This window comes from Brachyistius frenatus, unplaced genomic scaffold (genome assembly GCF_029030835.1).
Source record: "Brachyistius frenatus isolate BFR_SWC_R1_liver_20210118 unplaced genomic scaffold, ASM2903083v1 Contig_54, whole genome shotgun sequence".
NCBI lineage: Eukaryota > Metazoa > Chordata > Actinopteri > Embiotocidae > Brachyistius > Brachyistius frenatus.
In genome coordinates this window covers 1,001,349-1,025,237 of record NW_027210653.1, presented here as the reverse complement: position 1 = coordinate 1,025,237, position 23,889 = coordinate 1,001,349, and the positions used below count along the sequence as shown (strand labels likewise).

At 41.1% G+C, this 23,889-nt stretch overlaps 1 protein-coding gene across 38 annotated transcripts in view; it reads right to left on the bottom strand.

The window, feature by feature from the left end:
* Positions 1-23,889, bottom strand: part of LOC138624711 (receptor-type tyrosine-protein phosphatase delta-like) — a 350,030-nt gene that overhangs the window by 134,867 nt on the left and 191,274 nt on the right. For all 38 annotated transcript variants that reach the window (XM_069705103.1, XM_069705107.1, XM_069705104.1 and 35 more), the window contains exon 9: positions 13,898-13,935. The gene's annotated coding sequence lies outside the window, so the exon portion shown is untranslated. The remainder of the gene's footprint in view (positions 1-13,897; positions 13,936-23,889) is intronic.

Sequence of the window (23,889 nt, the reverse complement as noted above, 5' to 3'; positions counted from 1 at the left end):
GTGCTATTGCACTGTATCTATTTTCAAATTGCAAAATGCTTCTTATACTCTAATTTCTTGCAAATTTTATACTTAACATACTATTTCAGGTCAGCTAGCTCAGCAAGTTAGCAGTACTTCACTGTCCCCCTCTGTTTCTCCTTCTCTCTCCTGGTCAATATGTCAGCTGTCTAGTTTTTTCCTCTGCCTCCCTTAGCGATAATGGTATTTGTCATAAATGTATTTCACAGAAAACAACCTGTTCGCTGCGTGAGCTGCTCAGGTCCCAGTAGCCAGTTCAGGCCAACCTAACGTCGGGTACACGATAGTTCAGAGACAAAAGCACATTTTTACATCATTCTCATAGTTTTGTAAATATATCTACAAATATATAGTGATGATTGCAGATTTACATATAATGGAAAAGTGGACTAAAAGCCTCTGTGGAGGTCTGCGCTCTCCGAGTGGCCTTCTGATAACTACATTTGGTCCGGCTGACTGCGGCGTTGTGTCACAATACCTACGGCGCTGAAAGCATATAGTCTTCAATTCTGGTGTAAATAATATGTTTTGTCCTGTGTGACTGCCTCAGATCAGATGAGCTGACTACAAACCTATGACTCATGTTTGATTGGTTTTGATTAGCTTTCAAGTGTACGCCACACGGCATCCATGTGGCACGAAAAAGCCACTCTGGTGAGACCACGGAGGCAGACTTGACTACAGATTGTGTTGTTGGGCAACAGAATCTATTTCATGTGTATATTAGTTTTATAATTCATAGTTCAGTGTGTAACAATCTATAATATATTGCTGGCCACAGGGACAAACACATTGACTGTAAGAACAAAATAGGCTGCACTCCTAAGAAGGGCTACTTGAACTCTTATATGACCCCAACAGTTCTGCCTGGCATCGGGCATGTCATGACGAGAGGCACATGCTTACTCGTGTTTTTTTTGGAATTGCTGAGTCATGAGTAGTCAATATCACCTTCTTATGATGTCAAGCAAAATCAGATCGGCGATGAGGCTTGTGGATGGGGCCTCGGCTTGATTTAGTTTAGTGTTGGCATTGGGTGCAATGAGCTGAAACACAATTAGGTCCATTAAGAGATCAACCGGGATGGTGTGAGCAGCCATGGTGTGCAGCAGGCTGCACACAGAGACAAAGAGAGATAAAGGTGGCGAGGGAAAGAGGTTTAGACAGATTGAGTCGACTTCTGCCTGACAGAGTCACTCTGTGGAACCAAGCTCGGGACATATGTCCACTGAAACGGGGCAAATTTCTAAATCTAAATCTGTGTTAAGTTGTGTTAGTGAAAGCATGCACATGCAAAATGTTTGTATTCATGCTTAATTTAACAAGTGCCTCACAAGTTGATATTAATTTTGTGGTCATAGAATTCAGATGGAGAAAGAGGACGAGTCAAGAAAGTGGAAGTAAGCCAGGCAAAGTGGATGAGAGGGGCCTTTTCATCACTCAGTATCGAGTCACATGTTTAGCTGTGGCGGGAACTCCTTATTAAGGAGGGTAAACGTAAGCAGGTAAATCGCAAGAACTCTCCTCTCCTCCATTGGAGGCTAACAGCTGTCACGTACTGATGGATGCATGAGTCGCTCTGTTTTTGAGTTATATTATGTGCTATTTCCATGCGAAGACAAACTATCTCAAAGCAATGAACATGTGCTCTCTGTACTCTGTGCACATACAGTATAAGCACATATATATATATATATATATATATATATATATATATATATATATATATTCTAAGGTAGCACTAAGATCTTTAGTTGATTGAGTCAATCAGGAGAAAATGAATGAACAATTTTGATGATTAACAAATCCTCTAAGTCATTTATCAAGCAAACATGCTGTTTCCCGGTTGTTAAATTGTCTTTCTTTGCTTTGCTTCATTTTGGACTGCAAAAACTTGCTTGAGATTATGCTAAATTTTGACTGTTTCCAATTTTTTTCAATCTAATAAACCAATAAAATGCCTGGCTATAGATAATTACTAGAAATATCATTAGTTGCAGCCCGATGTAGCTGATGGCTTTAAGTCAATGTAAGGCCAAAGAGATGTTTTTTCTTTCAACTTTTTTACATATTTTGCCATCGTGGAAAAGTGGTAGCGAATCATCGCTGCACACTTAGTGTCATACTATTTTGCACGTTACTCCCCAGAAGAGGGCCCTTGATGTGGCAAGCCATCCACAGGAATGGATGGTAGCAGACAGGGTGACGTAAACCAGGAAGAACACTGTTAAGAGTGCTGATGCGACAGTGTTAGGATACTTTTGTTGTAGAGCTCTCCTCCCTTTTTTCTTTCCTTCCTGCTTTTTTTTTTTTTTTTTCCCCTCATGCTTGAATTAAAATAGGTGTGACGGAAGAAAAACCGTGCACTCTTGCTATCTCTGTCTGTTTCCCATCTCCCTGCACTCCCCTTCATTGTCCTTTCATTTATTTAAATCTCCCCTTGTTTAAAAGCCTTTTACCTTCTCCTGCCATCATCTTATCCCAGTTGCTCATTTATTTGCCCTTTCTCTACTTCGCTGTCTACACGCACTGCTTCTGCTCTCTACCTCCCTGACTTTCTTTCCCCAAACTAATACTGACACATACCTCCTTTCTGTCCGTGTCACTCTCTGTCCCTCAGTCTCTCTCTCTTTCTTCTCTTTCTCTTTGAGGGCTTGTGTGCACCGGGCATTTACGAGAAGCATCTCACCATAGCCGATTGATCATGTCCATTGTTTGCGCTGGGTCTTCCATTTTACAGTTCACTGTTCATGAAAAGGAGCGTTTGCCACTCCTATCTGTCACCCCCACCGCCCCAAAATATTCTCTCTCTCTCTCTCTCTCTCTCCCCCCCCCCAACCCTTCCCCCACCCCTCTCTAGCCAGTGATGCCCCACTGACATTTTCACAAGCACGCCTTCATCAATTTCACACCTCCGATGCCCTTCTATGCCAGTGTGGAAGGAAGGAGGAGGAGGTGAATTGATGGGTGAAAGCTGACAAAGCTAGCTTGAATTCAAAGTCTAGGAGTGGCAGAGTAGTACAAAAGTAGGACATGAAGGGTCATCAATATGTGTGTTATCAAAGTCCTTGAAGAAAACAGATATATGGTGTCAAAACAAGTAGTTCAATACAAACATGCCTGTTAGGATCTATGAGTAACACTGTCATGATGTTTGGCCACATTGCCACCGTCTGTATCTCAGCTTACCATTTGCTGCCCCCTGTAGTTGGCATCTTTCTCATTTATTCCACCAAAGATGAGTCATGCATCTTGCACAATAAGTTCAATAATGTAATAAAAGGTGTGATGGAAAAAAAGCCATCCAGAAGGTAAACATCCTCTGCGCTCACTTCCTCCCGTTAGTCTTGGGAAATTAGGCCGTTCTATCATCAGCCAACTGGTGCATTTATGAGCAGCTAAAGTAATTGGCAGCGGTGGCGAAATCTCAGCTGAGGCAAAAGTAGCACATTCACCTGAACACAGCCTTAAGCTAAATGCTCCAATGGAATAACAGAGAGTAGGAGGAGAGTGGAGCAAAAAAATAAAAAATAAAAGACTCGCAAGGTGCCTCATTCACTGGCTCAGGGGTTTATGGGATTGCTCCCAGCTGTCACTCTGTGCAGTGAATCCGCAGCACCGTAATATCTTAATTGTTTCAAATTAAATGCTCGTAAAATGGCAAAGGAAATGAGTTTTTCTCTCTGGCTAATCCAAAGCAGCCCCTTGACTTACATCTGGGCCCGCTTTACGTGAGAGAGGGTTTAAAAGGTGGAATGGCTCCCACATGAGATGGCTATGGATAGGCTGGTGTGGAATTAGTTTGTATAGGCTGTGAACTGCGGGCCTATCACTGTACAAATGTGAGTCACATCGCCACCTTTTTCTTTGTCTCTCTTTTCTTTTCAGTCATTTTCCCCTCCCTTTACATCTTCGTCTTTGCCTTTCATTCCTTCTTTACGTGCGCGCACATGAATTTATGTGCGCGCTTCTGTATGTTTATGTGCAGGTTGTGTGCGCACAGAGGCTTGTCATAATAAACAGTCTAAATATCCTGTGGGTATTCACACATTTAGTCTCCCCCCATCTCCCTCCGGCACTTCTGAGACTCAGCTCATTCCACAGTACACATTCAGATCACTCAACCAGCTAAAGTGTCCTGAATGACATCAGCTTTGCTGTCAAACACACACACACACACACACACACACACACACACACACACACACACACACACACACACACACACACACACACACACACACACACACACACACACACACACACACACACACACACACACACATACGCTCCTGTATGCATGCATGCCTTTACATAATGCACACACGCATGTTGGTATGCATGCAAACACAGAACACAGAAAGCCCTTCCCACCTCAATCACTAAAAATAACTAGTAAATATACTTCACTCATTGCAAATACTACATAGTTTACACACTAAACATGCCTTCTGTGTGAGTGTACAGTGTGACATACATCGCATGGCTATTCTCAACACAATTGCCAGTCTGATCGGATATTAGAATTTCACATTAGCCTCTGTTAACTTGACATCTCCCCTTCCATTCTTGTACAAATACCAGCTCAAAATGAAGCACCTAACAGGCAAATTCAGCAGACAATTATGTGTCATTACATCTGCAAAGTGGTGGGGGCTGGAGGTAACAGTGGCTCGTAGATTACTGTAAAATGAAACACCAGCTGAGAAGGGCTGACATCTCTCTACCAGGAACCAGAGGGGGGAGAAAAAAGCCTGAGTGTTCTATTGCAGTTAACAAAACAATCTCACCTCAAAACCCAAATTATATCAGATGGTCGTTAGCAGAGTTCAACTTGAAAACGTTAAAAAGATCCAATTAGAGTGAACATTACAATTTATATAAAAAGCAAAAGGTAATGTTCAGTATCTCTGGGTTAAAGTTGTCCGGTCCTGAGTGCTGTGTTCTGGACTGTCTGTATTTTCTATTCATTTGTAGAAATTAAAGCAGCACAAATAAATATCTTATATTACAAATCCACAAAGTTAGCCAGTGGCTGTCGAACATCTATAAGTACAATTTGTTGTGTGATGGTGGAGGTCAATACAGAGCTAATAGAGGAGTAGCGCATTTGTATTATTCTGGTGACCAAAAAATATGAATCCAAATTATTGCAAATAATACTCTGCATCTCCTGGATAAATACATTAACAACTAATAAAAACATAAATAATTGGACATTTTTAAGATATTGATGTGAGTTATTGTGTTTACTGTGTTTTATGCTGCCCCCTAGTGGCCAATACATCAGTTAATGCAGCTTTAAGTTACACAAAGACATGAATTTAAGTTTTTGTTGCATATATTCAAAAGATTCATCACACACTTTGACTCATCACAGAGAAAAAGACTCAAAATCTGATGCCTCTAAATGTAACTGAGCCACCGTTAATTGCATCATTTCCACCGGTACTTTTCCTCCAGTGGCAAAATGTCCTCTGTGAAAAAGGAAATCAAACTGATTTGCTGTGCAGATTGTGAACAAAAAAAGTCAGTGGCAGGAGTTCTAAGTTAGTATGTGAGGAAGTTGTCTTGTGTCATAGGATAAATAAACCACAGCACAACCACACAGCGCTGGTATAATGTTTGTGGAAACTGTAAGGACAAATGTGTGAATCCCACAGTCCTTCACTGAATCCAGCCTTTGTTATTATTTTCTGCTATGCTCTACATTACGGTCCATCTTCCACTTCTTACCATCTGTTTTGTTTGCCCACCGTGCGCTGCATTGTTTTTAATGTACCACAGAGTATCCTCAGTCCTTTCCTCTGATGCTTCACATCCCATCTCTCCCCTCTAATCTCTACTCCTGGTTCTTTCATTTCCATCTCTCCCTGCTCTCCCTCCCCTCGTCTCTCCTCCCTTCTCATTCTGCTTTTCAAGCGTCCTTTTCTCTCCCCTCTCATGTCTGTCTCAACCCATCCACTCCTCCGATCTGTATTTTTTGTTTGTTTCCACCTGCACACTACACAACTTCTCTTCCTCTTCTCTGCTCCCTCATGTGCTGTTGGATACTCTCCCAGCATCTCTCTCTCTCTCACACATTTTCTGTTTTTCTCCGTGTCTCTACATTTACCAATGTTATTACCTTCTCTGTCCTGTCTGTGTGATTATCTTGTTACTGTTGCTCCACCAGCAAATTCTCTTGACCCAATCCCTTTTCCCTTATCCTTACATCTTCCCCTTAAAAAAAAACAACAACAACAACAACTCCTGTGTCACTTTGACTTCCTGCTTTGCACTATTTAACCAGCCTTTATTTGTCCTTCTGTTTCATCTCGTTTGCTGTTCCTATGGCTTATGCCAGAATGTGCCCTTTCGCTGCCAGTCTCGCACTTCGCCTCACTCTCTCCTCTTCTCCTCTCTCTGCCATGTTTGTGGCCTTTCGCTCCGTGCACATCTAATGGCTGGGGTGTAATCCACTGGCTAATCTGCCGACAGCCTGTGTGACAAGGCATTAGCTTTGTGTCACTGCCTGCCATGTTGCTTCTCTCTCTGTGTGTGTGTGTGTGTGTGTGTGTGTGTGTGTGTGTGTGTGTGTGTGTGTGTGTGTGTGTGTGTGTGTGTGTGTGTGTGTGTGTGTGTGTGTGTGTGTGTGTGTCAGAGAGAGATAATCAAAAAAAGAGAGAACAGAGAGTGTATGAATGTTAGTGCGTCTGTATGCATACGAGATGTGTTTGTAAAACTTTGCGTATATACTAGCATGTGTGATAGGGTGTGAGTAATGGCTTATGTGTTTGTTGCTTGATGTCTGTTGGATGTTGAAGCGTAAAATCGATACTGTAGCCCCTCAGTTTTTCCCGACCCTTCACCTTTCCCATTTTTTCCGCTATTTATGTCCACCGCTGCTCTTTATTTTTTTATATTCTCGATGGGTGATCGCAGTTTTAATAAGATGCCAGGTCAGAGTGCTAGTGGATGGAGCAGGAGGCAGACTGGGCAAAACAGGCCAAAATAGCCTTGTCAGGGTGCCTCGCTGTTTTGTCAGGCATCCAGCCATGTCAAATAGGGCTCAGTTTGTAACCAAATATTGGATTTTCTATTATTTCCACTATAAAAGCTTGGACATAATTGTATTTCTTTCCGCCAAAGCTTTGTTTTTGCGTTTGGCGTCAAAGCCTGCTGCTCATTCTGCTGCAACTAACAATTTGTTTCCATTATTGATTTATCTGTTGATTATTACTTTGTTTTTGATCATTGGATCAATTGTTTAGTCTATACAAGGTCGAAAAAAATAACTCTTAGAAATACATGCTCAGTTCTCTGAGTCGTTGGTGATGTCTAAAATATTAGCTGTTGTGTCAAAAATATTAAATTCATTGACATAAGAACAGAAAATCAAGACATTTTAGATAGAACCTGTAATTTGACTCAAGCAGATTAATAAGTAGTTGATTGACTAATAATGCAGTCCTAGTTACTGTCTAGAATATGCTTGAGACTGTGCATTAGCATTCAGGCATGATTATATGACAGCATGCTACTCCATAAATGTCCCGTGGCTTTGCATCTTCTGCACAAAAATATTGTTCCTCTCAGACCCGCCGGCCCAGAATTCACCTCGCACTTGCCCACATTTCTCTCATTTTAGCTTCTGTCGCTTTCTTTAGTGGTCCCCCTCCCCTGTCTCCACCTGAGTGATCCTGTTATCACAGCTGACCCTTTGCTAGATCTGTCGACAGCCAAAGAGATTACACCGAAGGCCACGGAACACACTGGGCTCCCCGTTTGAAGAGGGAGGGAGAGATTGCCTGATCCCCTGATGCTGATAAACTGGCCGAGGCTTTGGGGATTCGAGAAGGTCCTGTTGGGAATGGATGGAGTGGTGGGGTGGGGGGCTTTGCTATAGTCGACTTTAAGTCTACTTCTAATCACTGGGCCTTTCAGAGGGGATAAGGGAGAGGAGAAAGGGAGCTTGGTTTGGACTGGAATTAGGCCCTGATGGAGCTGAGGATAAGGTTGTTGTTGGCTTTGATTTGGTCACACAGTTTGCTTGAAAGCTTGTTAGAAACATGTTTGATCATACCTACCGCACATGGAATATGCTATACAGCTTAGGTGAAATACAAAGATAAAAAAATGTATATATAATGTATCCCTACAGGGAATTTTTCATTCACACATCACCAAATCAGCTGTGGAGGTGTGAATGCGTGGAGAGTTGACTTGCATCATGCATAGTGTAACCTCGCTCTTCATGGCTGTTCAGACTTGCTTTGAATGAGTTATATGAGTTTTATATTCCAATACCTCCTGCACTGAAAATGTTCCAGTTAATAAATCATAATCCCTGGGGAACTGTGATTCACTGGCATTCATGTGAATTTCTGGGTATTCCTTGATCCATCCCTATAAACTCCCTGCCTTTGACTGTTGCCACATGGGGGATACTTCTACCATCCAAGTGAGAACATAGAACAATTATTATTGATTCATGCACCATAAAAGCAGAGCGGAGTGAGACAGACTCTTTTGAAACGTGGTTTGCCAAAATCCTGTCAGAGACAGAGGTTTGATGGCTCACTCGTCCGTGGCCTCCGCATCATGTTGTCTTCACCAGCTGTTGTTTGACAGGAAGGGATTCTTCCCGCAGTGTGCAAAGACACAGCTATCAACTTAAAAGACTTGACAGCAACACACTATGGGGCCATTTTTCTACTGTGTTATAATAGTTAGTACTGGTGGAGCATCTGCAAATGGCATAACATAAAACAACAGCAACAAATTATGATGAAGTTTGAGGAGTGCAACCCTGGTGATGTATTTCTCTGTAAAATAGAATAGTATTGCTTCTCGATTTCAGATTGATACGGTAAAATAAAAGTTATCTCACTGCTATATGTATGTTTGTAAAATACACGTAAACCCTTTTTCATAATGTTATAGTGCTTTTGTGTCATTCTATTGCAGTGGAACGAAGACATAGAGAAGTGCAACGACCAATACAGTCCAAGGAGGCAGCGAAAGAAACTGCCTTTTATTGATCTGTCCTAATTACAGGAGTCAATAAAATTTACGGCGCTCAGGCTTGCCAGAAGCCCCTTATATGGCATACTGAGTTGAGCAATCACTTCTAATGGCAAGTGATCTAATGATATTCTGTTCTGCTTGACAAAACCAGGACAGAACAAACATGGAGGGGTATAAAATCCAGTCTGGAGCCAGATTGCCAAACAACGCTGTTGTTGTTGTTGTTGTCGTCATACTCTGTCTGAACAACAATTGATAGCAAACCAAGTTAACCACTACTTGCTATTTTATCTGTGGCTTCCCAAAAGTCACCGCAGTGCTGTAAATATGAACATGACAGCCATTCTTTCGAGTTTTTAATTTTTTTTTTTTTTTTAACCATTTCCACTTGTGTTCATGTCTCTTTCAATCATCATTCAGCTTAAACCATGCTTGCAGACGGCATTACATCCTTGTAAGTGCAGTTTCCACCCTCATCTCTCACAAATCAGCATAGTTGAGACTCAGGGCTATTTGATGACTGCAGTCAGAACCACCGTATGCCTATGTAGACCGTAAAATACAATGTACACTACAATGCATGCTACACGGCTCGTTGGTGCTGATTGTGAGAGCAGGGCCGAGCTCCCAACACTTAGTAGATCATCGTAATTAAAGCATAAATTGGAGGTATTGAGCTGCGTGCAGTTGCCAGCGCTGGTTCCAGGGAGGCATTGATTCATGCATGCACTTGGGAACAATTGCTCTGATATGCATAAAGTGAAATATAGAAGCATTGTAAATAAAATCAATAGCAAACAAGCTGTCTCGTCTTTTCAAACAGTAGAAAGTGAATTACAATCAAGCAAATAATATTAGAGGTATGTATGAGCGAGAATGTGGGAGGGATGCAAGCTTTACCATACATGCAGAATAAGATACAGTACATTTAAGGTACGTGCCTGTGGGGAAATCTCTTGTGACTATTGGCTAAATGTGATGACCTTGTGAGGTATTTGAAGGTATCTGAGGAAAGAGCCGGCAATGGTTGCGCAAAGGTGCGTCAGGCCAGTTTTCATTTTTCTCTTGGCCTCATCCAGCTGTTAGACAGTTGCACAGAAACATACACTGCACCTTTCAAGCTCCAAACATTAGCCAACCGATCCCCAAACTACCTCACATCTAAGTGCTTTGTGCTGTTTCAGTGTTAAGAATCAATAACACCTGCTGACAATGAACACACAAACCAGTATTTGTCATTTGTTCACAAATTTGTAGAGAATCAATGTAAAGGGAAAACGATTTTAGAGGCCATGATAACCCCATGAAAAGACATATTTTGTTTGCATTATCTCTTAGCATTTGATTTTTTTTTTTCTGGAGTGAACATAGATTGGCTGTGTGGAGCTTTATCTCAGTGTGCCATATTTATTAGTTTGAAAGCAGTCCTAATTTACCCCGAATACGAGGAAAATTAGTCCTACTTAAGAGAGTCAACAACAAGAAAGCTTTGTGTACCCAGTGGACTTTGATGTCCATCTGAAATCGGAATCAGCCACAGCCATCGCCTGCCTTCTGATGATGGGTAATGGAAAGGATAAAGGTCCCGAGTAATACCAAAACAACCCTGATGCAATCTTTATTACATGGCATTTATGTTTATACTGAGCCATAATATTCTGATAAATATGCATGAAACACAGGTGTTGTAAACTCTAATTTGATATTATACACTCATTTAGACACCTGCTGGAGTGCATGGCTTGCAATCGTGTCTATTTAGAAAATGTGCTTGTGCAACAGGATTTTTCTACTTTCAAAAACAAATTACTGCTTCTTCATCTTGGCTAGAAGTTTGAATTTAGATCTGCTCATGACGTTAGTCGCAGAACTATAACAAAAAAAATCTGGATATCTTACAAATACAAGCTCAAGGTTCAGTTCCAAACACTCGATTTTTCTTTTCTTTCTTTGTAAAGTTAAAAAAGCGTTATGAATGAACAGAAGCACGAGGGTTGCAATCTGCATAGGTGCCATGTGCGATGATGGCTGAAAATGATATTCCCTAAAATGGCTCTGGGCATTCACCTGAACCCTGCGCTCCACATTTGTGAATTTACATCTCGAAATGAGTTGAAGATTCAAAGCAACAACACTGCACTAACTACACAAACTATAGTTAAGTGTAAAGTGAATTTTGTACCAGAAATGTAGTGATGTACTCGACATTGACCTTCATCCATACCTGTTTAATCCCCATATCTAGGAATGCTGCTAATCGGCATACTGTGGGCAGTGTCTTTCACTACTGCCAGGCTCATTTGGGGAAAGAGGACTAAGAAATGACTGGAAAAAAAAAAAAAACTGAAAGAGGGAGGACACAGAGTTGAGCAGCTACAGATGAGTGCAGGCATGAAGACGGCTGTGGCGGAGGAAAGAGGCTACAGAGAAAGAGTGGGCTGGATGTATCGGGAAAATTGGATAGGGAAACAACAGAGGGAGGGGAAAGGCAGGCAAGAGGAGATAGCAAAGGGAGAGTGGCAGGAGAATGAGAACGGATAGAAAGGAGGGAAATGAAGGAGAGGGGGGAAATTGCAGAAAAGCAAAGGAAGGTGGTGGAGGAATAGCTTTTCCTCCCGGCCGTCTACTCTCTCCTCAAAGAGGCTTTCATCTGCCCTCACATCTTCAGCCTAGGTTGAGAAACCCTCTGAAAACTCCACACATTGACACACGCTGATCATGCCAAAAACTGTCCTTTGACAATAATCGGCAGTCTACCTTTTGGCATCATGCAAAATCTTTTTCATGCATGTACAGGGAACCGCTTAAAAAGGAAAATAGAAAGCCTGAAAGGTTTCCTCTAATTTTAGCCAAAGTGAGCGTCATGAGCCAGCTGAATATCGAAGCCTTTCCAAACATAGCCAAAATGGAATGATTTGTTTTTCTTTTGCTGTGCAGGAAATCAAAGGGGCACTCACACAGGTATCTCAGTACAGACAGAAAAGACAATCATGACCACATAATAGCATCCAAATATGATATATATTTTCTATATTTCCATGTAAGGTCAAATAAACTTTCACTAAATACATTAAGTATACTGGTGCATAGTAATGCGTATGTAAAGATACACACTTACAGACACACAACCTGGATAAATGCTGGGAGCGGAGAGGAGACAAAGGAATTACAGCGAGGCTGACTAACAGAGTATGACATGTCCAAGGCCTATCACTAATTATGCCCCCACTGCTACAAACTGTGCCGTTACTATGATCCACTAGAACAGCAGAAACGGCTCAGCAATTACTGCTGAAACCACCAGTGCTGTGCATGTTAGTCGTGTGAAGGAATCAGGATAAGGAATTTTTGTCTTCATGAAAACACCTTACTTTTGGATATAATTCTTTTAGTTTAAGATCGTGATGGCATTTAAAGGCACTGGAAATGTTTACATTTAAAAAGATATATTGCATGATATTTAGAGGAGATAAAAGAAAGAAAGGTCCCTTCCTGGCAAGAGTTATCCAAACACAGGGTACTTCATGTCACAAGAACTCTGTATCACACATTTTATTACAGCAAAGAAGTGCAACTAATGACATATTACTGTTTATCTGAAACAGTTTAATCAGCTAAAGGAAACAGATAAGCTTCTATCAAGCCAGAAACTCCATAAAACTGCACTGCGTCATCTGAATGGCTCTCAGACCTTCAATTGCTTCTCCTTATTTGGAATGGACTCTCTTGGTTTTTCTGTTGACCCAGCTTTTGCTTGCAGGAGATTCATAGTCATGTTGTGTTTAACTGGGACGTTCACCAGTGGCTGTTAACCGCATTTAGCATCTAAAAATAGGTTTTTATTTGGTTAAATTGGTCTGTGGATTCTTAGTTGTGGAATACAGGAAACCGGTCTGTCTTCCTATCCTACTGTGTGGTTTAAGCCTGGCTGACCGATGAATTGTTGTGTTTTTTTCAAACATAACTTTTTAACATGGTACCCTCTTCATCAGTCGGTATAATTGTCTTGTTGTGATAGTGGTTGTACTTATTTACACACTGTACATTGGTTACAGACTGATTAGGCTGTACTCGGATAAGAATCTTGTCTTTTGCATGGAAGAACAACAGTTTCCTTGTTTCAAAGATGTGCCAATTTTCAGACACTGTCCCCAAAAGTGCTTTCTTTGTGTTGAATCCTCACTTCAACCATGCTCCCATGGATTAAGGTGCAAGATGTAATGCATCATTCTCTGAGTATTTTGTGATCGGCTCATGTTCACTAGATATAAAACCATCGTAAATTACCCACGTATTGACCATAACTAACCGTATAATCTCGTAATCTAATAACAGAAGTGTATTTCTCCCCCAAAATTCTCCACAGTGCACTTATTGAGTATTGTCAGCATGTCGAACCATGCATGCAATGCAAACACAAAAAGATCTGGTTCATTTTGCAAACATACTGCACACACAAACACACAGAAAATGCCCACATAGATTAATGTTGTTATTGAACGACCCACAGGCCCACTTAGATTTCTTGTCCTCTCACAATACACTATTGCATGGGTTACAGAGATGATGGGCAAGGCCTGCCATTTATCTCTGCCAGACTCGGTTCAACAAAAGTTCTTATTGGCTGGGCAGGATTCGTGATTGCTAAAGCGGCACCCCGGTCTCCGAGACCGTGCTAATTAAACAGCGGGGAGAGAAGACCGAGAGGCCTTCACTCTCTAACCTGCAAGTTTCCATTGTGCTGCCACCAGCATTAACACAGTTCGGAGGCTGAGCAGAAATGGAAACCAAGCTTAAAATGCTATGACCCATCTTTGTTGTCGACTTCAGAACGAAATCTGCATCACATATGATTTCAAAAGCTTACCTTTCAGAACTCAAGCAACTTTTCCAACAGTTCAAGAGCTGCAGGGAAGAAACAACAAAATACATGTTAGATTACAGCACACTTGTCCTGCCATAAAAGCTGTTAAGATAAAAAAGTTAGTCACAAAAGTCATTTGTGGGTTAGGGTTTAAGAGGAATTGGTGAAGACAGTGGGTTTTGCTGTTGGGAAATAATTTTGATCACGGCTACAACAACGCAGTGATCTGCTGCCTTGAGCTGAGCACTAATTCAGTACTGCCATTGCTTTTTATAGTGTAAAGGGCAGACATTTATTACCCACTGATTACATTTGGCAGGCATATGTGTCTGACACTTAAGCCCTTGTAATTTTCCAACCCGTTGCAAAACCCCTTCTTCTCCACTGATATTCAATCACTGCTTAAACGTGGTGTGTTTCCCTTGGATTTCATTGGGGCACAAAAGAATTGTTAGAACAAAGGGGATATGGGAGTTAGGGGGGGGGCACTGAGCAGCTTTTTAGTTGAGTACTAATTAAAATGTGGGAGGCGCTCAAAAGGTCAGCGATTGACCAAGAAAAAAAAAAAAAGAAGTGAAATCGGGGCACGTCACTGCTGATTGTGTGCATTAAGGCGCTCAAGGTCTTGTAGATTATTACCCAGCTCACTTTCAAAAGGGGAATCGGGAGAGATGGGAGAGAGAATTAGTTGTCTGACTGATAAACAGCATATCGCCATGCTCTGTTCCCTTCCACCCCTTTATTTTTCCAGCTGGGAGATAAAATTCTGGCTTGGCAGTGGTTGCCAGCACAATTGATTCTGGCAGAGGAATATGACTGCAGAGTATAAGGGCTAAGTATCTGAATAGCTGCTGTCAAAATGCTGAAGCGGAATTTATTCCTAGTTTATATGCAAGCTATATCATGGAGTTACTGAGACTAAATGGCTACAGTTTGATGTACAGTACGCTAATCATGGAGCTGTGCTGGGCATGGGCTTATGGGAGCTACGCCTGGATTCAGTGAACGCAAAAAAGGCATACATTTTTCATTTGCTCGTAAAATGACAAATCCTTTACATTTAGAAAGATAAAATCATTATAAACCGTTGTTGTAATTACCACATACTCAATATTGGTCTATGTGTCAGTTTGTTATGTGGAGAAAAAAAATATGTCATTTTGCAAATCTGATATACTTGAGCTTAAAAGAAATCCATTTTGAATTAATCTCTCTTCAAGATGATGATCAGTCCTATCTTAGAGAAATCTGATGCAAGTATAATTTAGGAGTACGCAAATGAGGGAGCAAAACACAACAGGGAGTTAGGAGAGAGAAAATCGGTAGCCCCGTTGTGTCTGATCCATCCCTGTGCTAGAAAGGTTTTTTTGACCCGTGGGGAATACAGGAAATGATTAATAGGTACACTCCAGCAATCAGCAGGCAATAAGAGGGCCACCTGTCAGAGGTCCTACCGCCCTTTGTAGATTTATGGCTAATAATTGGCCATGAATGTAGCCACGCCGGTACTATCAGAGCCTCACAGAGCCAGTCGGTTGTAGATACAAACAGACGGAAGTCAGTCTGCTGGTTTTCTGCGGAAATTGTGGTGACGTGTGGAAGTGCATGCAAAGATATCCATCTAAAAAAAAAATTCTTGAGCGTGTGAGAGACTGAGAACAGTACAGGGATAACAATGATCCTTCCCTAAAACTAACATAAATAATGGTCCCCGAGCCTGTCTTCATTTTGCACTGTGAAATATATTGTAGTGGCAGACATTGCTGCTCGGCACTCCACAATACACTGTAAGGTTGTATATTTGACAGCACTAATGAGGTAGTTAGTAGAATAATTTGCTGTTCAGTGTGCACTCAGTGCAATTCTTGAACACTCCACAGAGATCTCTGCAGCCTAAGATGTCTAACAAGGCCCATATTTATTCAGCTGCCGTCTGACAACGCCTTGACAGATTCTAGATTATGTCTTAAATATCCCCAAATAATTAAACTAGCACATGTAGCAACTTGGGAAATAGACGTGATGACCTTCTTAAAACACCATCTGTTGCGCAGCACAACCACAGCAAGGCAAGATTAGCCAGTGAGGCTTAAAGCGTCACATTACATGACACCCACAGTGTTCATCTGCACTGTAAATGGCAAAACACAGTTATTCCACATCACTTGATTTTAAATACAATTGTGCATTCGTAGAGATTTCACTCTGAAGCCAGTGGAAACATTAGCTATTGTAATTCATAGAATTGTTAGATGGGCACAAAGGCAACTGTAATTCAGTGAAAAGGAAAATGAGAGCACTGTCATTTGATATTTACATTCGTGTCTGTGGCAGGCAATTAAGCTCGCTAAGGCAGTGATATTATCCTGCTGTATGTACACATAGGCATGGAATATCAAACCTGATGAACAGCGATGATGTGAAGCCTGTCTAAATAACCCTGGTGATGATGGGCCTCAGTGCTCCATTTATTTCAACACTAATGCCACCCCCCTTCACCGTTACCAAATCCCTTCCCAATCACCACTTTTTTTTTTACTGCTTTTACTTCATACTTCCATTTTTTTTTTCTCTCAGGATTTGAGACATTTCTTCTTCTGTACACCTTGGTGTCAGGGTCACTGTCCTCCCAGCTCCACCTCCCTCCCTCCCCAGCCTTTCCTCCCTGATCTGTCTCCCCCCTACCCCCTCTTTCAGAATTCTCTGTCCATTGCCCTCCTGACAGCCACCCATCAACCTGGGTGCAATTTAAAAAGCCCTTCAACAGCTGCCATTCCACAGGGCTGGCTATCAGTCCAGCTGCCAAAGCCCAGACAGGGACTGTGCTTCAGCAAGCAACTTTGAACGTCAGGTTGGTTCCCCCAATTCCAAATGGACTGAAGGTGAAAGACTCTATTTCTCAAAGATTGGCTCAGCTGAAGACAAGGGTGACTGAGGTGGAGTTGAGGCGGCATTGCTACTTCCTTCCTGACATGTTCCTGCCAACATCTGGCATGCAGTGTTGTGGTCTGGAGACAAGTAGTTTTGCTTCCTGTAGGCTGATGAATATGATGTATTATTGGGAAGGAGCAATGAGTTGAATTATATTTGTAAACATTAGGATGGTTTTGGAAAAGAGGAAAAAGCTCTTGGGAGAATTCAGTGAGGGCGGGGAGGGGTGTTTGTGGTTCTGCAGAGATTAATCGCTTGCCTTTGTGTCTGTGTTTGAGCTACAGCACTGTGTGTGTGTGTGTGTGTGTGTGTGTGTGTGTGTGTGTGTGTGTGTGTGTGTGTGTGTGTGTGTGTGTGTGTGTGTGTGTGTGTGTGTGTGTGTGTCTGCCTGCATGCAAACACTGCATACATTGCCTGTCTAGATGTGCACGTTGCCTGAAACAATCAAGTGAAAACATCTCGGGCTAGAGGCTGGCCAACCTGCTGTTGTGCACTTCTCTCCACCATATGTCTTTATCAAAAATATTTGCTGTGCATCGAATGAGGGATGAAATCAATCGTATTGCTGCTGGGTTTTTTCCCCCCGTTATTTTTTCCAGTTGCTCCTTCCTGAAGGTTGCAACAATTGTACTGATACATGCCAGATCAGCCCACATTGTCAAATGTAACAACTGGCCATCGGTGACGTCCACAAACTGACCATCTGGTCTCCAGCGTCCAATAGTCATTTAGGGAAAGAATGGGATGGCTGAAGCCTTTCTCCTGTCTCAATTAGCAACTGGGAGAGATGGATGTGAGAACTGCTGTGCTGTTACGGGCCAGCCAAAGATGTGTGCTGTGTGCCAATTGGGAGATACATTGAGGTGGTCCATAAGCACGAGTGAAGTGAAAATCTTAACTTGAAATGGCTAAACAGATGTACAGGCAGGCCTTCATGTTCTTAACTTTTGCACCTTCTCAGCTAGGCCTTTGGTACATACTCTACACTGCCTGAACATAAAATCAACAGCACAGTGAGGTGGTGTCAACGTAACACAAAAATGCCAGAATAAAGAATTATTTTAACGTTTTCAAAATATACAGTATATGTTTCACATATCCACTTTACATTCTGATGATGGTCAAATGCAAATATTCAACAGTCCTTCAAATAACTGCAGCTGAAGCTGAGGTCTATTAAGCAAAACACAATTTCAGCTGAATTGTGTAAGTGCTGTAAATAGCAGAAGGAGTGAAGCTATTTCCAATTGCTGCTTCTGGACTGGCTAACGCCATTGTGTTGGGGTCTCTTGCTGTCCGCCAAGGCTTTTAGTCCATTGTGTGGCAGCATCACTTTTGCTCGGAGCTGCAAGACCACATGAACAAAAGCTGCAGTTGGCTGGGTCACACTGCAATGTACCTGGGGCATGTATGCATGTTTTGCATGGACCGTGGAGGGTAATCGTTGAGTCCATTAACTGAGAGAGGGCTGCGGCTTCCGAGCCGAAAAAATTGCCGTAAGCGAGCTGACATTATCGGAACGCATCTTCCCTGATCCCGTTCAGCAAAGAAAGTTAATGGACTTGAAGTGGGTCGTCTCGAGTTAAATAGAATCCGCTGCCAACGGAAAGGCTTTGATGTAGCAAAGATTAAGCAATTGTAGTAATTTTATGTTCAAATGTCGAAGACCATCAGCAACGGAGAGCTTCCAATTTAACCTTTTCTTAGTTTATCAGTGACTGGTAACAGCATGTTGTGAAATACAGTTACTGGTTTGCATGCTTTAAATGTAAGGAAAATATATTGATTGATTTTCTTATTGGACGTGAACTGATGCAGCTAGTAATCATTTTATAATAGCGTGATGTCAGTGTGTAAACAGGCCACGCCATCCAAATTGCAGTGACCAGAAAATTCCACTACAAAGCCAGATTTGGAGAAAAAAGGGCAGACTATTTTATCATGGAACGTAAAACTTCTTTCTTTGTGTTTCTAGTATGCAGGTCATGGCTCCTTCTCCTGTTTTGAGGAATAGTTTTGAGTACATAGAGGGCTGAATGTGTCTTTTTTTTTTTCCCCCACATTTCTTTCCAATGCTCTGCTTCTCTGTAGCCAACAAGTGTAGGAGAAGTCATGGATCTCTGCTGGCGTACATCAGTTAATGGTAGAAGTGTCCTTCCTGTGCCCTTCTGTAACAGCCAAGCATCATTAGTGAGAGGGTTAAGAGGGGGGCCAGCCATCCATATGTTTCAATAATTACCTTGCACTTCTGTCAAGGCACATACAGAAAGACTGAGCTTACATCCCTGCACTACAGACAAAATACATTTGGAGAAAAAAGAGTCTTAAATTGATCTAGTTTCCTGTCAAGTCTCCTTTTCTTGCATTTTTTTCCCCCCATAAGAACATTTAATGTAGCTGATGGTGAAAGTTACAAATGCTGATGTTTTATCACAGGGAAGAGGCTGCAGGTCATGCGTCAGTCTCAGTTCCAGAGGCAGTAGTTTCTGCACTGTGAGTGACACATTATTTCTCTATAACCTCCGCCCCTCCCTTCCTAACACTCCCAAATCACAACCCCCCAATCTATTTTCTGCCTGGCTAGTCTCATGAAACTGCATATATTCTGTCAGATTACTCCCATCATATTCCCATACTGTTTAGTTTTGGGGTGTTTGAGGAGCAGATTTGGATGTGAGGAGCAAAACAACACAGAATGTGTGAGCTGATCAGAGGCATGCTGCCCCTCAGAGATTTAACTGTGAACCTTTGTGCTTAAAAAAAATAAATAATAATTCATGGTTTTCTGATCCCGTGATGTGGTGAATATATTTTGGATCATGTGTAAGGTCTCAGTGGCACATTATTACATCTAAATCATATTATGATGGTAATACACACTTCTTGTCATTTAAACACATCTTTACGGTTATATACATGGAGAGTACAAACTCAGTTGAGTATCATTTTAAGGAGATATTTATTCAGGCCTTCCACCCGTATTTATAATTTGCTTTTATGCTTTATTCTGAAAGGTAAACCATCAGTCTCAGTGAACACATGAGCAAATTACAATGACCTTTATTTTAATAATTTGCATGTAACGTGCCATTGGATAAGTGCCACATGGATAAGTGTTTTTCTGTCAGTTTATTATAAAAGAAAATAAATAATATCCCCAAAAGTGCATGCATTATAACCAACTACAAAAAAGACAACAGTGGAAATTACCTTAAAGCCTCTATTCATTCTGAGCATGAGCTGATTGTTGGGAATACAATTGATAAAAAAAAAAAAAAAAAAAAATGCACACGAAGAGAGTGGTGTATAAGTGCAACAAATCAGAACTAACATGGCAAAACTATTTTTAGTTTCAGCCGAGAGGAAATCACCCTGCATCAGGCCACCACCACATTTGAGTCACATGAGCAGGACAAAACAATTATATTCTAATACAGTTTAAAGCAAATTTAATTATTAATTTAGCCACTTATTTGCTAAAAAACAAAACAAAACAAAAAAAACAGCTGTAAATGCAAAATCGGCACATTGTCAATTGATAAAACTGTTAAGGATAATGTTTTAACAAGCAGGGACAATCTGTTAAGGTGTTACGTTGCTCAATAAGTTAACCAACTAAGTTATGTATGGAGTAACAGTTAACCAAAACATTGAAGTTAAGAACCATAAAACAAGAAGAAGAAAACCCCACAAAGCTTAAAAACAATGAAATGCTGTATTGAAAAGGAGCTGCAGAGTTAGTTGAGCATTATTAATGGCTTCATCATCATAGGCAGCGCTTATTACGCACAGTGATTTTACCCATTGTTTATATGCATATGTTGATGAGGTGCAGCTTTATATCATATATAACTTAAAGGGTATTGCCCCAAGTATTACAAAGGAACAACCATATTCATTTCTTCTGTAGTTTTCTATAACTGTACTGTCACATAACTTGCTGCTTCCCTAGTCAAAGACTGAGACACTGACCTTTACACCATCCCATTTTTTAATCTTACACTAAAATAAACTTTAGCTTCCAGTAATGCTGACAATTATGGACCTTTATTCAAAACCCAGTAGAGCAAAAAGGGGGGAAATGGCAAATGCATCAGTTCACATAGTCAGTATTCCCACTCATTGTCTTCGGAGCAGCTACAGTGTTTGAAGGCACATGAGTGCACCGTCCTCAGCCACTGCAGCACCACGTGGCTGCCTCACCGTAGTGGTATTAAAATGAACTACATTAGCTTAATGGCCATTCAATAATCTGAGTTTGAATGAGATTTCTTGCCGCACTGATTAATGCTGATTGATGCATTTACTATCTCTGTGCTGATGACCATTAGGGCAATTTATTGATGTGTTTGGAATTGAAGCTTCATTAAAAGTCAAAAGGAAATAGAGATGACAATTTTTTATCATACAGGGAATATTGTTTTTATTGTTGTGTATTGCACTACTTATTAAATGAAGGAAAATAAATACAACACTATAGAATGCAAAGTGTTGTATCGCTTGGATCTTTTTGATATTGTTATCCAGTTCTTCATCTTCCCAAGGATCTGGTTTCTGTCATGTTCAAATATGGAGTGCAATTTACATCCAATTAATTTCTTATTCACTTAAACCAAGTAGAATATCGGTCCTTGAGAGTTTGCAAAATGTAATCCTCAAACACTGTGAAAGCAGTTTTACATCTATTTACCACACTGCAATGATTTCTTACTCTCCTAATCTTGCCGTCAGAAATATTGTCGTTGGTCATCATCATCATCATCTTCATCATGATGACGCTCCAAATGTGAACAACATTTGCTGTGGCACTCCCCCCAAAAAAGATGACTTTGAAACTGGACATAGGAAGACTACAAGGTACACGGAATACATCTGTTTACTCTAAATGAAGCACACAACTTGTTTGTTGATGCATTCGTTCAATCCCCATCCCATCTACTCTGCCATGAATGAAAATCTCCTAACAGCACGCCCCAAAATAAGTTACTAAGCCATTTGGATCAAGAATCTCCCCAGGCAAATCAGCAATTAGAGCTTAAGCTGCCTTGCAAAATCAATTAGGACTTGTAGTATGTGTCACAGGTACTAGAGGAGCTGGCACCTCTTTAAATGGACCAAGAAGAGAGCTTTAAACGCAAGAGACTGTAATCTTCACCACTTTGTCACCGAATTGCTCTCAAATCTTCCTCATGAGAGGAGTGGCTTCACAATGTAGTTTGAGTTGCTAGAAAGTTTTAAAAAGTTTTGACAGCAGAGAGTTGTACTGCAAAGATAAAAAAAAAAAAGAAGTAAATACTGTTTCCAGCACTGCACGTTTCTGAGTTTTATTAAACTCTTTAAGATTACGTGAAGCCGCTCACTGACGTTATAGCATCTTATATACTGTAACTAAACAACAACAGGAACACTGGCTTATGAATATCTGGCATGTTTTCCTTGGGTTTGTGTGGCAGTTTAAATGTGAGCATTTGTCTGTGGTACTACTGTCATAGCAACAAGTTGTCTAATGTGCTTGTTTGGACTGTGACAAACTTTAAACATGCGATCTCTGACTCTTCGGCCTCTCGGAGGTCGGCAGTAACAAGCTACGAGGACGGTATTTGCAAACAGTTTCCTACATACATGTCTTGCAACATTATCACGCATTTGGAATCCCTTTTATGGCCACTTCATTTTCACATGATTTCTTAGCTGTTTTGTTTTCAGTCTATCTTATTGTAGGGGAATACCTGCCTGTTTGGTAAATGTTAAATGCTAAATGTGCCGCTGTTTTCACCAGCTATTTGCTCACTTTTACAGTTCCTAAAACCAAAACAATAAGCTAAAAGAGGCTCCTTCGAAAAGTTGAGGGGACCTGCAGAGTCGGGTGATGGTTCTCTGTCAGTTTAGCAGCTCTTTTAACATACACATCGTCATTTGACATAATGCTATTATATTACGATTATTGGTGCTGTAAACTCTTGAGATTACTGTATGTATTACTATATTGGGAACAGGTTTTGCCATGCAATGATTTTACTTTGTAAGCACTCAGGCCTGAATCAGACTGAGCCACTTATTTCCCAATGAAAGCTGCTTCTTCAACTTTCACCGTGATAATTAATGAGGGAGACATTTTCAATTATCTGTTTCCTGCCTTTACTTGGCTGTTTGAGAGAACAGCTGTTAGCTTCGAAGGGGTAGGAAGATGGGTGATAGAGAACAAAGAGGGCGGCATCTGGCTCTTTGAAAGATGGCATGTTATTTTTCATCAATATCTTTGTGTGGCATACCACCACCACCACCACAGAGCAGATTTCCTCCACGTGTGTCTAATATAGTTGGACACAACAGTATGTACCAGTATTGGTGAAGTAATGCAGACATGCGGTTAGTTTACTGAACAGTTGGTAGAGAGGCCTATGCCACAGAATTAACTAGAGGTGTTTGATGCTGTTTGATACCCCTACCCTTATAAATCCTGCCATAGAACTACTTACTGTATAACTTTCATAGTACTCTTCCCGTATGTGACAGATGTTAACTTCTTTCTCAATGTGCCACACAGGCAGCTTTCCTGGCATCATTTTACCTCCAGTATGTAGTAACTGTTGGCAAATACGGCCATTCACAACAGCCTTTCAGAGTTGTTTAATGTCTAGCGAAGATTTTCAGTGACAAAATGGGTCATGCAGAGGCATGGGGCCCTTTTCAACATTCACCAAGGTCAGTAGGTCTCTGTTGGCTTATGTCCTATTCAGCTGGGAGCTGCATTTACACTGTGAAACCATGTATCATACTGAGTTAGTCACCAGCTTTAGTTGCCCACTAGTACCATACATCACCCTTGGTTGCACCACGTAGAGTATTTGGAAGGCCATAGTGCGCCTACAGGGGAATCATTAGTTCATATGTAAATATGAGAAACTGATGCAGATTTCACCTTGCCTGCACGGATTGAGAGTGTAATAGTTTAGGAATGACAAACAAGGGTTCCATAGCTCAGACACTCAAAGTGCTTTTGGTTGCTATTGTTATGATCCTGCATGATAAATTGAGGAATGAAAAGCAGTGCCGATGAAGAG